The sequence below is a fragment of the Spermophilus citellus genome (assembly GCF_964194105.1).
Source record: "Spermophilus citellus genome assembly, chromosome: 6".
Taxonomy (NCBI): domain Eukaryota; kingdom Metazoa; phylum Chordata; class Mammalia; order Rodentia; family Sciuridae; genus Spermophilus; species Spermophilus citellus.
The window spans coordinates 117,493,345-117,508,907 of record NC_138187.1 but is presented as its reverse complement, the minus strand read 5'-3'; the positions used below and the strand labels follow the sequence as shown (position 1 = coordinate 117,508,907).

Sequence of the window (15,563 nt, the reverse complement as noted above, 5' to 3'; positions counted from 1 at the left end):
AATACAATTAAAATGTCATCAACATGAAAAATAAGCAAACTCTTAATAAACCATGAAATTTTCTGCCAAAATTTTGAACTAACTGGAAATTTTTTGACAAATCCCAAATCAACTTAGAATGGAGCTAGAAGTACACCCTGGCCACACCCACTGCTGGAGAGGGGTCAGATGCCTGAATTGTCCCCTCCAGACTCACCCCCACCTGGTACATATGGATTTCACTGTTGGAATCACAAGAAACAGAGATGCACTCTAGCTTCCTGAGGAAATGAAAGTTTATTATAAAAATCTGCATGATTAAATAAAGAAGATAGAGATTTCAGTCAGGAAGTTAGCCTTTAATGCACAACAGGGAAAGATGAACAGACAGGTCCAATGGGAAACTGAAATGAAGACACAAATAAATGGTTGTTCTGAATCCAAACCAGTTCAAGGAATCTCAGGAGAATAGTTTCTGGGTTTTCACTGTAAGGCTCTGCTCTTAACCCTGTTACTGACTGCAATCTTAGGCCAGAGACCTAATTCTGGGAGTTCTAACAAACCATATCCAGTCACTCATTCAACAAAAGACAGGAAACATGATGGTGAAAAACAGGAAATCAACACGGCCAAATTGGGAAGGGAAATTGAGATCCAGCATCTCGCCCTATCTTCAGGGTGCTGACATTGTTCATAGGCAGATACATGAGGATGGTGGGAACATGTGGTTAAGAGAATGATTCTATAACATAGGCCCATGGTGCTGACCCCACATGCTTTCTTTTCCAAGAAGCAATTTATCTGCAGAATTGTCTGGCCTAAGTAGACAAGATATGTCACAATCCCCAGCAAACTACCTGTTAACTGCAGGAGAAATGCAGGTCCAAGGAAAGGTCAATGGGAGGAACCCAAGAGATTTTTGTGACCAGATCCAGAAACTCTGGGAGATAAGGATAGTTCCTCCTAACCATAAAATACCTAAGAATGTATGGTTAAAATCCAATTAGAATCAGTCAGCATAGGCAAAGGTAACCTAGAGTTGCCATAACAATGGGGACTTGAAAGTCTGATATCACCCTGCTATCAATCAAAAGTTAAGAGGTGGACCTGGCATGTATATCTATATATTTTTATGTGGTTCTGAGTATTGAACCCAGTGCCTCACATATGCTAGGCAAGCACTCTACCACTGAGCTACAACTCCAGCCCTAAAAAGTTTTTTTAAAAAAGAGGTGGACCTGGACAGGACTCTCTGGAAACTTCTCTGGGATCCCAATAAAACTGGAGTGCAGGAGAGAAACACTGTCCCCCCCACCCCGCTCTAAGAGGACCCACTCTCTATCGAAAGTGTCCCTTTTCCATTTTCCTACCCCTTCAATAAACTCATTTCTGTTACTCTGAGCCACAGTCTGAAATCTTCCTGAATTGGTCACAAGAATAATGGTTTGAAGAGGGGGATCTCTCGGAAGGCCCCAGCTCTGTAACAAGATGAGCTTTGGTTAAACAGAGGAAGAAGTGGGGAAGGGGGTGCAGAATTAAGCAGTCTTGGTTATACTGTGATCTGGTTGATTATTCTCTCACTTCCACTTCTGTGTGATGGCTCTGGAGAAGACTTTATCACTTGAAGAAGCAAACTCCATTGATTTTGCCGGATGCAGGATATTTCTCTATCAGACTGGTGATCCTGGAAGCAGGTAATTTGGTTCCCACAAGATAACTGTTCCTGTTCAGTGGTGCAGATGTGCCTGCAAGGTGCCGCTGTTCTGGGAAAGTATAAGGCAGTGACTGGAAACTTCTAAGCACCACTCCAGGGATCTGAAACAGGATGCCTTAAATGTCCCTACACATCTTGCCTCAGTTTTAAGGGGGATGAGATAAATTAGGTAAATTTAGAGCTAGTAAAACGTATATTACCAGTTTTTAGATGAACATTCCTTAAATGATTAACATTCCAAAGTGCAGAGCTCATCAGGTCACAAAGTTTAAAGTAATAAAGGGCACAGGCACAAAATGAAGACAGAGATGCCAAGCTTTATCCTGGTTTCAGTTACTTAGGCCTAAATAGAGAGTCACTGCTTTTAGCAAATTCTCTGCTATAACCCCACTGGGCTATTCTACTTTTCTGCCTCTGCATGTTAGTGTAGCTCTTTTCCCACAATGAATAATTTATTCACTCTCTTCTTTCATAGTAGCTTCTACCTGTTCATGGGTTCAGACCTCCTCACCTTACTTTGCCCGTGACACCTCATGACTACAGCTCTATATCAATGTCTGCTTTTTTGCATTTCTAATCTTCAATTTTCTGCCAATGCCAGAATTTGTCCTGCCTCCTACTTCAGAGTGAGGCTTAAACAGGGGGAGGGAGACAGCTCTTTTTTGATCTGCCAGAGCATCTGGGTTGCTTGGAGATGGGAGGACAGCCTTTGGGTCCATGCTTCCCTACTTTCACTCAACCTATGCCTGGATGGATCAAGGCACACAGCCAGGAGCACCCCAGCAGCAAGAGCTGAGGTTGGGGTAAATTCCCTGAGAAAGAATTGTGAGCACATGGGGATCATGGTTTACATGCTCAGTACTTAGCACTTAGCACTGATGTGTTGTTTAATAATATTTTGACAACTGTAATGTATTACAATTGGACCCTTTAATAATCTTATGTGCTTAATTGTATGCCATTACAATCAATCGAAAAAAAAATATTAAGATCCCCCTGCCCTAAACCCATATCTCCTTTGAAGGCATTTGTTGTGCCCAATTCTCTGCTGATCCTTTAAGGTCTGGCACAATGCCTAATATGCAATAGGTAAGAAACATTTGTGGATATGATGATTATTTGAATTCTTGACCTCTAGAATGTGCCTGGCCCGTGGAAGGTGACCTATGGAAGGTGACTTCATATCGAAATCCCCATCCCCCACCCCCACCACACACACACACACACACACACTGGCTGACCCATGGTCTGGCTCTTCAAGTCTCATCCAGTTGACTCGGCATTCCAGCAGACTGAAGCAAGGAATCATTTATCAAGTAGGCTGGTATACTATCAACAACCAAGTTTTACAACAATACAAACTCCTCAGCCACTCGTAAATTACTTCAAGATAAACACTAGGCCTTGAAGTGAAGTGGTGCCAGATTAATGAACAGTTCCAGAATCTAATGAGCAGTTTCTAACTTCTGGAGTCCTCATCTGCAGGGGATTGTACAGCCCTGGAGATGGGCCTGTTAACTTAGGCATCCCTGTTCCAGGCCCTGCATAGCACATATTTCCAAGCCAGCTGGTGAGAGTCAGTGAGGCAATCCGAGGACTTGGACAGATTGCTCTGGGTACTAGGTCAAGTAGCTACATGGAAATTAAATCTGTGAGCTTGATTTCCTTAGCCTCAAAACCTCACCAGCGAAGCTAATCATGTCGAGCACCTGAATGGATTCAGAACCCCCCAGGAAGAGAGGAAGGGCATAGGACAGAAAGGATACACAGAAAACCATGGTGACACAGAGCTAAGCAGAGAGAGAATTTTTGAATAACATCCTTGATACTTTACTTCCTGCTCCTAATTATGGCAGAGAGCTTCAAAATTCCCTCCTCTTTCCTTACTCCACCCAAGCCCTGACCCCTGAGTGCATGACAGCAGAGAGCAATGAAGGTCATGTCCTCAAGCATCTTGCAAGATCGTTGGCAGTGATATCAAGAAGAACTAAGCCAGATATTTTGCTACAATATATTTTGAGGTTTCTTTTGCCAACTTTATATGAGCTTTCCTTTTGATCCACCCAGAAGAATATAGGAACGCCAGGGTTCACATCCTTTTCTCACTTCCCAGTAAAGCCCTTCCTTGACTGGCCAAAGGAACTGTCCAATCTCTGATGTGCTGCAAGGGAGGAAAAGTATGGAGGACTTAGCATGCACAAGAAATACTATGAGCATTTCACATCTATTATTTAATTTAGAGAGATAGATGCTTCAAAGCAATTTACATCACCTTCCTTCTAACTGGCCTTCAGAATTAGTCCTCAAAAGTTAAAGAATTCTTACAAGTGGTACCCAGTATTGAATACTCAATACTCAACATGTATGTGTTGAGTGTATTTGTGAGTGAAGAGAATTAGTAAATTAATAACATATCTGTGACATAATTCTTACTAGGGACTGATTTCTCAGACTAATCCACTATCATTCTTGGCATATAGGGAAAATGGTCAATGGGACACTGTTGATTTTTGGTTTTTATTTTTCAATATGTTAGTGCCAGGAATGTATTTAATACCACTGGAAGCCTAAGTTTTGAAAGTCAGTGAGATGAGATGAGAGTAGATAAGAGTTCTGGAAACCAAGCTATCAGTGAGAGTAACAAGAAGGACAAGGTAGGATGACCTTATATCCCAGTCTGCCCCACAACTGCCTAGTCTATTCATGGTCCCCCTTTATTCCCAATGTATCCCAGTTTGCACATTCACAACTCAGAAAACTCAATATTGTGAAGATTTCAATCCTCCACAAATTTATCAATAGAATCAACAAAACATCAATCCAAATCCCAGAAGGCATCAGACATGGTGGCACATACTTGTAATCAACCTCAGAAGGTTGAATCAGGAGGATTGTGAGTTCAAAGCCAGCCTCAGCAACTTAGTGAGGCCCTAAGCAACTTAACAAGACCCTGTCTCAAATTTTTTATTTTTTTTAAAAAAGGACAGGGGATGTGGTTCAGTGGTTAAGCATCCCTGGGTTCAATCCTCAGTAACAGAAAATAAATAAATCCCAAGCTTTTTTTGTAGAAACTATCAAACTGACTATGAAATTGATACAGCAATGAAAGGACCAAGAAGAGCCAAAACCACTTTGAAAAGAAAGAGCAAAACTGGAGAAGTAACACTACCATGATTCATGACACCATAAAAATATAGTAATCAGCACAGTGTGGTATTGATAGTATTACCAAAAAAAATCAGTGAAAATAGAATAGAAAGTATAGAAGCAGACCCATACAAATGTGGACAGCTATTTCTAACAAAAATGTAAAGGCAGCCTAGTAAAGAAAAAGTAGTCTTTTCAAAAAAATGGTACTTAAATAGTTGAATATTCATTTGAAAAAAAATTAAATTGAAATTGAACTTTGATCCACACTTTGCAACAAACCATATCCAAAACTTTATTCAAAATGGATGATAAACCTAAGGGTAAACCCAATTTTATCCTAACTTTAAAGTTTTCCTCTGTAAAATAAATTACTTGATTGAAGAGATAAGCCACAGACTGAAAAATAATAATAATAATTATATATACAAAAATATTATATGTATCATTATAAGATACATATCTGATAAATAACTTGTTACCTGGGACATATGAAAAACTCTCCAAACACAAGGAAATGCAATTTTTTAAATTGTTTATTCTAATTTGTTATTTATGACAGCAGAATGCATTACAATTCATATTACACATATACAGCACATTTTAGGAAATGCAATTTTTAAATGGACCAAAGATTTGAACAGATGATTCATCTAAAATATACAATGGTGGGGTTAGGGTTGTGGCTCAGTGGTAGAGTGCTTGCCTAGCACACGTGAGGCACAGTTCAATCCCCAGCACCACATTAAAAAAATAAAATAAAATATACAATGGTAAACAAGCTCATGAAAAGATTATCATTAGTCACGAGCACAAAACTAAAACCACATTGAGACACTATTGCATACTCATTAGATTGTCTAAAATTTAAAATACTGACTATATTAAATATTGAAAAGAATGTGAAGGAACTTGAACACTCCTGCACTGTTGGTGGAATGAAAACAGTATAACTATTTTGGAAAATAATTCATCAGTTTTTTAAAACATTACACTTACATGTACCAAATGGCTCAGCTATTTTAATCATGGGTCTCTACCATATTTGCCCAAAATAAATGAAGGCATAAATCCATGCAAAGAATTATAACTGAATGTTTATAGCTACTTTATTTTTAATAACCAAAAAAATGTCGATGGACAGGTGAATGGATAAACAAGCCTCAATATATCCATTCAATGTTATACTACTTAATAAAAATAAATGAAAAGGGATGAACTAGTGATATGACACAGAATAAATCTCAAAATAACAATGTATAGTGAAAGAAGTCAAACCAAAAAGAGTGCCTACTGCACTGTCTCAGTTATGTAAAACTGTATAAAATACAAACCAAATCATAGTTGTAGAAGGAAGATCAGTGGCTGCTTTTAGCATGGACCAGAGGACAGAGGCCAAGAATGAGTTAAAGTGACAATCAACGGGAACAGGCAGAAGCTTTTATGGGCAAGGTACATACCATATCTTGAATGTGGTGATGGTTTCGTGTATTCATGTACATATCAAAACTTTTAAACTGTACATGCTATACACATGCAGTTTGTTTTTATATCAATTGTACCTTATACTATAAAAAAAGAAATCTAGTAACTTGACCAAAATCTAGGAAATTGTGGAGTTATAAAATCTGAACTCAGGGTATCTGATCCCAGGTCCACAGTTTTAGCAGTCTAAGCCCTCATCAGATTGACTAAATGGTTGGGAAAGCGTAATTTCTACTATTATTACTGTTGTCCTATCACTCAACTCTAAGGCTCCCATTCCTAGATACTGGCAATGGATCCAGGGAAAAGAGAAATAACTTGTGGAGATTCCTGGATGAGTGAACAACCACCCTGGGTCTGTCACTTCCTCTCTGTCATAAGTCCACATAGAATACAGGGTACCGTAAAATAACACCCAAGTCTTACCTTAAGCAGCACCACCAGGTGCTGGCTGAATGGCTCTAGAGCACTTATGTGACTCCTCAGTTTTCTCATTGTTGGGGAGGTAATTAAAAACAAGTGTCCTAGTTTGGATGATAAATGACAAAGTCACTTCACCATTATAGAGACATGAGGCATAGAAGGTTACCAAGAAGGAGTGAAGGACACTAAAAGAAGAGGTGATTGTGAGAAATAGAAAGTCTGGCGGTTTATTTTCAGAAGAATTTCAATTGGATCCAATTGCAGCCCTTCCCTTTTACTCACCCTAATTCTAAAATTAGCCAATTGCTGCAGATTGTAACCCCAAAGTCCTCCAATCAGAGTGAAGGGCAGCGCCACCTTAGGCTAAAGATATAAGCTGGCAGACTTCCCAGCCTGTTTTATATCAATTGTACCTTAGACTATAGAAAATAAATTTTTTATAGTCTAATTTTTTTATTTTTTTATTCTAATTTGTTATATATGACAGCAGAATGCATTACAATTCATATTACACATATGAAACCTTTGCCACAAGCAAAGGTTTGCCTTGCCCACCCACTTGAATTTCATCTTAGGGTCTGCATATGGGGAAACCAAAACTAAAAGACATAGAAGTTACTTAAATAGTCTCTCTCTCTCTCTCTCTCTCTCTCTCTCTCTCTCTCTCTGTGTGTGTGTGTGTGTGTGTGTGTGTGTGTGTGTGTGTGTGTGTGTTTGATTTCTTGTGGCACCTCCTTATTTCTAACATGACCACCAAACGACAAATTTACCCTTTCAGTACTTTCTCCAGCCTGGACCATCAGCCCTACAAAGTCATGAGCAGCCAGAGCTGCTTGTCCACCTGCCCAAATACTCTTGTGGAATCCCATAAGGAGTGCTGAGATGGATGATGGTACAGTTACCTGAGGCTTCATGTTGGCTGCCCAGGAAGTGCCACCTTAGAAGGCCTTGGGGAATTCTTCTCCCCTGGACTCAGGTAGACAATACTTTCATTATAGGTTCCAGGTGTGTGTGTTTAAGCACATTGTATAGGAGAAAGTCATTCAGGTATTTCAGGCATTCTTCTTCCCTGATTCATATGCCTTCACGTCCTTCATTTCAGCTCCCTAAGCAGCTCTACAAATGTGCACATCATGGATGAGGCTTCCAGTGTTTCTCTCTCTCTCCCTCTCTCTCTCTCTTTCTCTCTCTCTCTGAGAGAGAGAGAGAGAAAGAGAGAGAGAGAGGGAGAGAGAGAGGGAGAGAGAGGGAGAGAGAGGGAGAGAGAGACTATTTAAGTAACTTTTATGTCTTTTAATTTTGGTTTCCCCATATGCAGACCCTAAGATGAAATTCAAGTACAAATTGTTAATTGTCTAGGGAATCTCAAGAAACTCTCAGGGAAGTAGAGAAATGAGACAAGAAAAAGGAGACAGCCAATGAGAGGTTTGTTGCCCAGCAAGTTACCATAGTGGATGATTGGTGTTTAATCCAACCTGTGTCTCTTAATGCACCTCAAGATCATCTCACCTGAGTATTAAGCAATCTGTTCATTTATACTCCCATCACTCATTAGTTCAGTCAATGCTACCATTGACAAGTTTAGTCTAGTTGGGGAGGGACAGAAAAGTAAATAGTATAAAGTCATTGGAAGAGTTTGTCCTGTTAAATTTTGAATACCAGCCTGATACAGTTCGCTAACACTGGGAGTCTCCTCCACAGGAGCCAAAGCAATCTCTGTCTTTTCAGAATAGATGTTAAGCAAAAAAAAAAAAAAAAAAAAAAAAAAGTGGGTATCTGCATTTAGAGTTTGGCCTGCATGCACTAAAGTGGTAAGACTGGGGGTGGGATACCAACAGTTACTTTTACTTTCTCAGGGTATTACAGCACTAGTTATCAAGCAGCAAGCACTGACTAATTTATTTAGTGTAGCATGCTCACCAAATACCCATAGACTCACCCACATGTCTCAGCCTTGTAACCAAAATAACTGATCAGAAGTGACCTGGATTATTCCCAGACCAAAGCAATCTATGAGTCAGTATGCAATCTTCTGTCCTCTCTTCCAATACCACAACAACTCAAAAGATTCATGTGCCATATTACATAGCTAAAGGATTTAATCTGGCTGGCTCATTAAATTGTCCCTGGGAAAGGAGATGACCAGGAAAACTGCAGGACCCACAGATGACATTGTACAAAATAAAAATAAACTAAGATTGCCAGACTTTTTTATTATTGCTGCAAAACTTACCCTAACCTGATTGAAATCTTCTGTCCTAATTTCAATTTTATGTATTCTTGTGCAAATAATTATTGAAAACCTACTATATCTCAGGCAATATTTGATTCTGGGGACATAACAGTGAACAAAAAGGACAAACAAGATATGCCTCTATGGAACATAATATTTACTAGTGGGAAGTTACTTTTGCCATAAAGGGAAAGGTTTGTTCCTCCTCACAGCAGTTGTAAGAGGCACATGGTATATAAGCAGCCCAGGGGAGACAAGTTTCTGATATTTCACTAGAAAGTCACTTGTTATGTGTGAGGCAAAGTTGTTAGAGAAAAGTGAACATATATGTATCAAGGCAAACTTTTCTGTGCATTTAACTTCCTCATTCATTGAATACCCACTAGGGACCAGGACCTATGCTGGATGCCAGAGATCAGAAGATAAATAAGAATAATGCTGAGGTTGACCAGCTGGATCAAGTGAGGGGAGAGAAAGTAAAGCAAGTAAAAATTCCTTGATGACTGCTCTGTTTCTTATTAAACTTTGAATCTCAGTTTCACATAGGGTATATGCCCAAATAGTACTTAAAGAATATAGTAACAATGTTGCCACATTGTTTCCCTCAGTCTGAAAAAAAAAAAAAAGCTAGGTTATAAAGGAACAAATCAACCTGCATCCTTCCACTCGCCCTCACCAACTCAACCTTTTCCCACCAGAGAAGATCAGGCCTCTGGCTTCCTATATTACTCCCAGAGTGCATGGTACCAGGTTCTGCAACCAGCAGCCAACTGAAAGACTGTGCTCTAGGGATGTGAGCATCAAAAGCCTAACAGATGTTCAGAGTTTAACTAGAACCGGCAAGCTGGATAGAGTAATCCATAAGAAGGAATGTTCGCCCTTGGGACTGAAGCAGAGTCGGCCACCTTCCATTAGAAGCAGGTTTAGTCTACACATCTACAATGACCATTGCAAGTCCCTACAGTCCACTCCAAGGACTTGTACTTCAAGGAAATTTAAAAGATTTCTTTTAATGAAGCACTGCCTTCATTTTAAGGAAAAATAGTGGCACTATACTATCTGCATCTAGAAAATAAGCCAAGTCAGTACTTTTGCTAAGTCCTGGGGTCTCTTATTGCTATATTCTCACCTCCAGTGCTGCTCTTAGCCATCTAAATACTGTCCTGTTGGGACTCCCTGATTTCTATAATAAGTAGGACAGATCTGGGGGAAAGTCTTTGGAATATTCATCTTTGGGAAAACTAACAAGTTAAATCAAACTGTCAAACCATTTAACAACACAACTTAGAGCAAGATTGTTCTTTTCCTGGCCACGGGGCACCCTTGGCCTCTTTGCCATTCTGGGTAATATTAGAGGGTTGGAAGATCTCTGGCCTGTGTGTTCCCCATCCTTGAGTCTGCAGAGAAAGCAGAGTTCTAATAGCCTCAGTGGACTCTGTGTCTGCATTGGATCCCCTCTTACCCATCCTTGCACCCACTGGCCCCCCAGCTAGTAGATTAGTGTTCTTTAAAATAAGAGTATCTGAAATGACCCCTGAAGTTGCCAGCTCCTTTTCTCCCTGGGCAAATTCCTCTTACTCGGCTAACAGTTTTGTCTTCCCAGCAAACAGCTCTGTGAAATCTCATGCAAGGCCCGCAAAGTTCAATAATTCCTTTCTATCTGTGTACAGTCTATCCTGTTAGACAGATAGCTTGCCCCACACCTTACCCCAGCAGTTGGAAATGATATTCACTGAACCTCACATAAGCATCAGAAATGTGTTGCTTCTCACGACTAATCATCTGTTTCGGGAACTGCAAAGGGAACATATGCTCAGTCATGACTCTGACTCTAAAGCAATGTCTGTTGAGCTTTCATCTCCTCCTCCCATTGCTTGACTCTCCTTCTTGCTCACATACCCTCACTTTAGTACTGAGGGGGGCAGGGAGGGGAGCTGGATTATTTTCCTTTTCTTCATTCCTACCTCACCCCAAAAACTCAGCCCTACAGAACAGCAAACCACATCTTACCTATGTGGAATGCAGAAGAAATGTTTTCTTTTTGATATTAAAAAGTTCTCCCACCAATTGAGTAAACATTGGCCACACCGCAGGGCTGGTATATTATTGCAAAGCACTAGGAAGCTCAAATCCAGAGATTTTTTTTTTTTCAGAGTCATGTCAAAAGGAACCTCAGGCTCTGGTTGCAACTCTGGGGAAGAGATGAAAACACTATGTACACATGTCAGAATGCCAACTACGACTGCATGCATGGATGGCTCTACTGTCAGAGGATTTGATTGAACAACAGGATCCTCTCTTTACAAGTAGCTCGAGGGATTCCCTCTCCTCCACAGCAGGATTCAGGATGAGATCAAACGCGGTGTTCTTGGAGGGTCCAGCAAAAACAGGCTGATTTTTGAACAGCATCATCAACAGGGCACCGACACAGTCCAGTGCATCGGGAAATTGCAGAATAAAAGGCCAGGTTCGCCTGTGCTACGTGCATCAATAACCAAGCAGGCATCTTTTCCGTGTTCTTAGAGTTGTGACGTTCTCAGCCTGTGCTGTGAAACAGAAAGGTGGGACCAAGGAAAGTTTAAATGGTTTTGGTTTTTTTTTTTTCAGCTCACCCATGTTTCAATACAGAAAATTTGCAGTGGTGATCTAAGATAAAATTGCAACATTCAGAACTGCATCCTGGAGCCGATGCAGTGTGTCCCCAAGCTTTCACAGAGGGAATGTGGCACACTGGTCCTGTTTTGTGGTTAATTTGTTTAAGGGTAATAGGAGTCATTTCAACTCTTTCTCCATTTCCTCATCCATTAAAAAGAAGACAATCTAATTCTTTAGTAAAGCATCCAAGAGGACCAAGAAATAATAAGGTCCCCATCTGAAAAGTCCCCCATGGTACCCATAGGGATTTAGTCAATTATTAATAAAAGCATCCCAAAGTTTCCATTTTTTTCCCTGGGTTCTGAGTATGTGGTTACTTTTGTCCATGGCATCCAAGGGCAACGTTAATTTTATTAAGAACGTTTTTTAGAAAGCTAGAATGTCAGAAATTGACACTGCTCTCATTCCAGTCCTCTATTCTTGGTAACATCATTAAGTATCGCCTGGCCCCAAAGGCAGGTTGCACCTTTTTTTAATCTAACAGTCATTCTGTGGATAGCATTTGTTTTTCATTGCTGCCAAGGAGACAATCTGGCTCTCATTTCCTTTGAAGAAGAGCCCGTTATGATGAGTCAGGTCTACATTGGGAATAATTAGGTCAAATAAATGAGCCCTTCCAGCTGCCTGTGGCATCACTCAACACCCCCATGTTGAGATGAAGGAGACCACGCTGGAGCAAAAACAGAGTTTATCTGTTGTGAGTTACTCCCTCCCCTTACCCAGGGGATGTTATTGAAACGTATGCAAGGTAATTATGACTCCTTGTTTTGCATCTGAAAAAGTGAAAATTGATCCATAAAATCATGTGGAAATCTCATTGCCTTTCCACCCCACAGGAGAAAGCTCCTGTCCCATGAGGAAATGCAAACTAGCTTGCAAGCTTGGGACAGACTTCTGCCTTATGTCACATTTGTCCCCATGATCTCCCAGCCACCTTATCCTGAGCTCTCAGGCTCATTGGCAGGAGAAAAAGGCAACTGGGTGACATTGGGGTCATGTGCTGGGCTCTTATTAGTCCTCCAATTCAGCTGAGAGTGGCAGCACCTCCATTCAGGCCAGCATCTTCCCTGGTCCCTCCATGGCTCCAAGACTCTTGGGTGGTTTACCCGTGTGCTCAACATCTCATGCACAGTGTGAGACAAATCTGAGGTCAAATTAGAAACACTGAACTGCCTCCCAGGTTAAAATTTCTCTCTTGCCAAGATCTAGATGACAGAAAGTAGAAAATGAAGAGATGACACACATATGTAATAAGGTGGCCTTTCATTCAAGAGGTTAATCATTTAGACCAAAAAAAAAAAAAAAAAAGAATCTGTAGCTCACTCTTGCTTTCTCTCTCTCATTCAATCATTTGTTTGAACATATCTATAATGTAGGAACTCACAAGTTGTACCACAAAATCCCACCAACCAGGAATGTCACACCTCATATTGACACAGGTCACTGACCTCCTCCAAGGGCTAATAATACTTCTCACCTTACATCAGGTTGACCGGATCTTGTGCCCATTTCCAAGCAATAAGTTGTCTTCAAGATGGCATCACTAGACTTTTTAAATCTGTAGCACCACTTGAAGGCTCTCATGTGAGTGGATTATGGTTGCTTTGCTTCCCCCCAAGAGATTTCTTTATTTTGAGTTACTCCAGCTCCACAGGAAATGAGAAAATCAGTATCTCCACTCTGTCCTTGAAGAAGAAGAAGAAGAAGAAGAAGAAGAAGAAGAAGAAGAAGAAGAAGAAGAAGAAGAAGTAGTAGAAGAAGAAGTAGTAGTAGTAGTAGTTGTTGAAGTTGTTAGCGGACTGTGGTCTACATGAAAGTAAGGAACAAAAACTTCTCAGTTATCCTTCTTTCCAAGCAGCCTGGAGTGATCTCCACATTTCATACCTACCGGGAGGTATATGCCTGAACAGAAAGAGGAAACAGCTGTGAACCTCAAAAATGAACACAAATTCAAGTGGTCTGGGGCAATAGCTTGTCAAACAAAGTTTATCACCAACTAGCTTTCATTCAGTCATTAAGTCATTAATTAATGAGTGACTTTTAGGTGTAAAACACCTTTCTGTCCCTGTTCCACCGCTACTACCCCATGTGAACATCAGCCTTGAGGTCCCTCTGTCATACACCAAACTCAGGATCAAGGAGGCCTCTCTTTCTCAGATGCCAGGATAATTCACAATTTTGGGAGGTTAGGAAGATTCTCCTTGAGAGAGTCTTTTTGAACTGGCAATGTTGGCTCACGGTCTGTCTCCTACACATTCCCCCATCCTAACTTCCTCTGACATGAAATCTTCTAAGTGTAGGTTGGGGAGCCCCATCTCCACATGGCCCCTGACTTGAGCCAGGAAAGAGACATCAAAATCCTCAATGGGCCAAGCACAGTGGCACACACCTGTAATCTCAGCAGCTCAAGAGGCTGAGGCAGGAGGATCGAAAAAAGTTCAAAGCCAACCTCAGCAACTTAGCGAGGCCCTAAGCAATGTAGTGGGACCCAGTCTCAAAATAAAATATTAAAATGCCTGGGGCCTGGGGATGTGACTTGGTGGTTAAGCACCCCTGAGTTCAATCCCCAGTACAAAAAAAAAAAAAATCCCTAAAAGAAGAACAATTAAAAAATTTGTTTAAACCTCCTTGCAGTCTTTAAACAATTTTTTATTCACTTGTCTTGCCCAAACCTAATTTCCACTCCTGGGATGTGTCAGCAAACTCATTACTAAGAAATACTGGCATCATCCACACCATAGGCTTGTGACTTCAGCACCTCGGCTTCCATGAGCAAACCTCAGCTGTTCCAAAGTGAAGCCATATTTCACCTCTCCCAAGAGGCCAGGTCCAAGCCCGGCTGCAAACTTCAGAGGGGTGGGAGGATGTGGGAAAGAAGGAAGATCCCCTCCCTGGTGCAGAAGGACAGCCTCAAGTCCTTTGCCATCCAGAGGATGTTCATGATTAGATATATCCTGACATCCCCAGGCCAGAACTGCAGGATGGTTCCTGTATGCAATGAGTTCAGTATACGCAGTGGGCTGGGGTGGGAATGTGTATGCTCACACATGCAGCCGCTGAAGCCTGGGCTGTGCTTAGTGAGGCAAGGAGAAGGATCTGAGGTCTAGCAGGACACATTAATTCATATGATCAGTGTCCTGGCTGTGGACTGGATCGAATTCACAGCAGAGTGGGCTCATAGTCCCTGCTATGATAATCAGGGAGAGGACCACAAAAAAAAAGTTTTAATTGCTGTTAATATAAATGAAACAAAACTCTAAAATGCAATTTCCTTCCTTGCCCTGTCCCCTGCCATGTCTTTAATCTGTGATTGAAAGGATACTAAGAGTTTGGGTGTATCAAGACAGAAGGGAAAATCTGGGGAGGTGAAATATTCTGCAGGAAGAAAAGCAATTAGAGGGGTGACTGTAAATCCACCACAGCTGGTTCTTCCTTCCCTCTCTCCCTTCCCTCCCTCCCTCCCCCATCCCCACCGGAATTCTGCTAGTTAAAAAAAAAAAAAAGATGACGGTTTTGGAGTCCACACTTTTACTGGAATTGGAAAAGTTTTATCAAAAAGAGTCCTTCAGAATGAATTTCCCTTTTTACCTGAAGTAGGAAAAGACCCGGGACTTCCCTGTCACTCCCCATGTGACCCCAGGTTGGGTTGGGGTGGGCATTGCTGAGATGTTCTTAGCAGTTCCCCTATTTGCAGACTCTGAATCTCCTTTGCTTGACAACTGATGAATAAATTTTCTTTTGTGGGATAAGAATAGATGACCTTTTCCCCCTGAATTCCCATCCTGGGGATGGGGAAGAGAACCCAGGGTCCCTTCTCTTGGTCTTTGCACCGTGGGAAAGAGTATCTAGAGTTAAAAGCCCTAATAAATGCCCTCAAACAGCTTTGAAAATCACTCAGCGTGAGCACTTGTCCCCTAAACAAATGTC

The 15,563-nt window shown here is 41.1% G+C and overlaps 1 long non-coding RNA gene across 1 annotated transcript in view; it reads right to left on the bottom strand.

Moving 5' to 3' along the window:
- Nucleotides 1–6,884, bottom strand: part of LOC308650925 — a 124,797-nt gene extending 117,913 nt beyond the window's left edge. Inside the window, exon 1 of the long non-coding RNA XR_014022438.1 lies at nucleotides 6,752–6,884. This is a non-coding gene — a long non-coding RNA (uncharacterized lncRNA). The remainder of the gene's footprint in view (nucleotides 1–6,751) is intronic.
- Nucleotides 6,885–15,563: the final 8,679 nt, after the last annotated feature.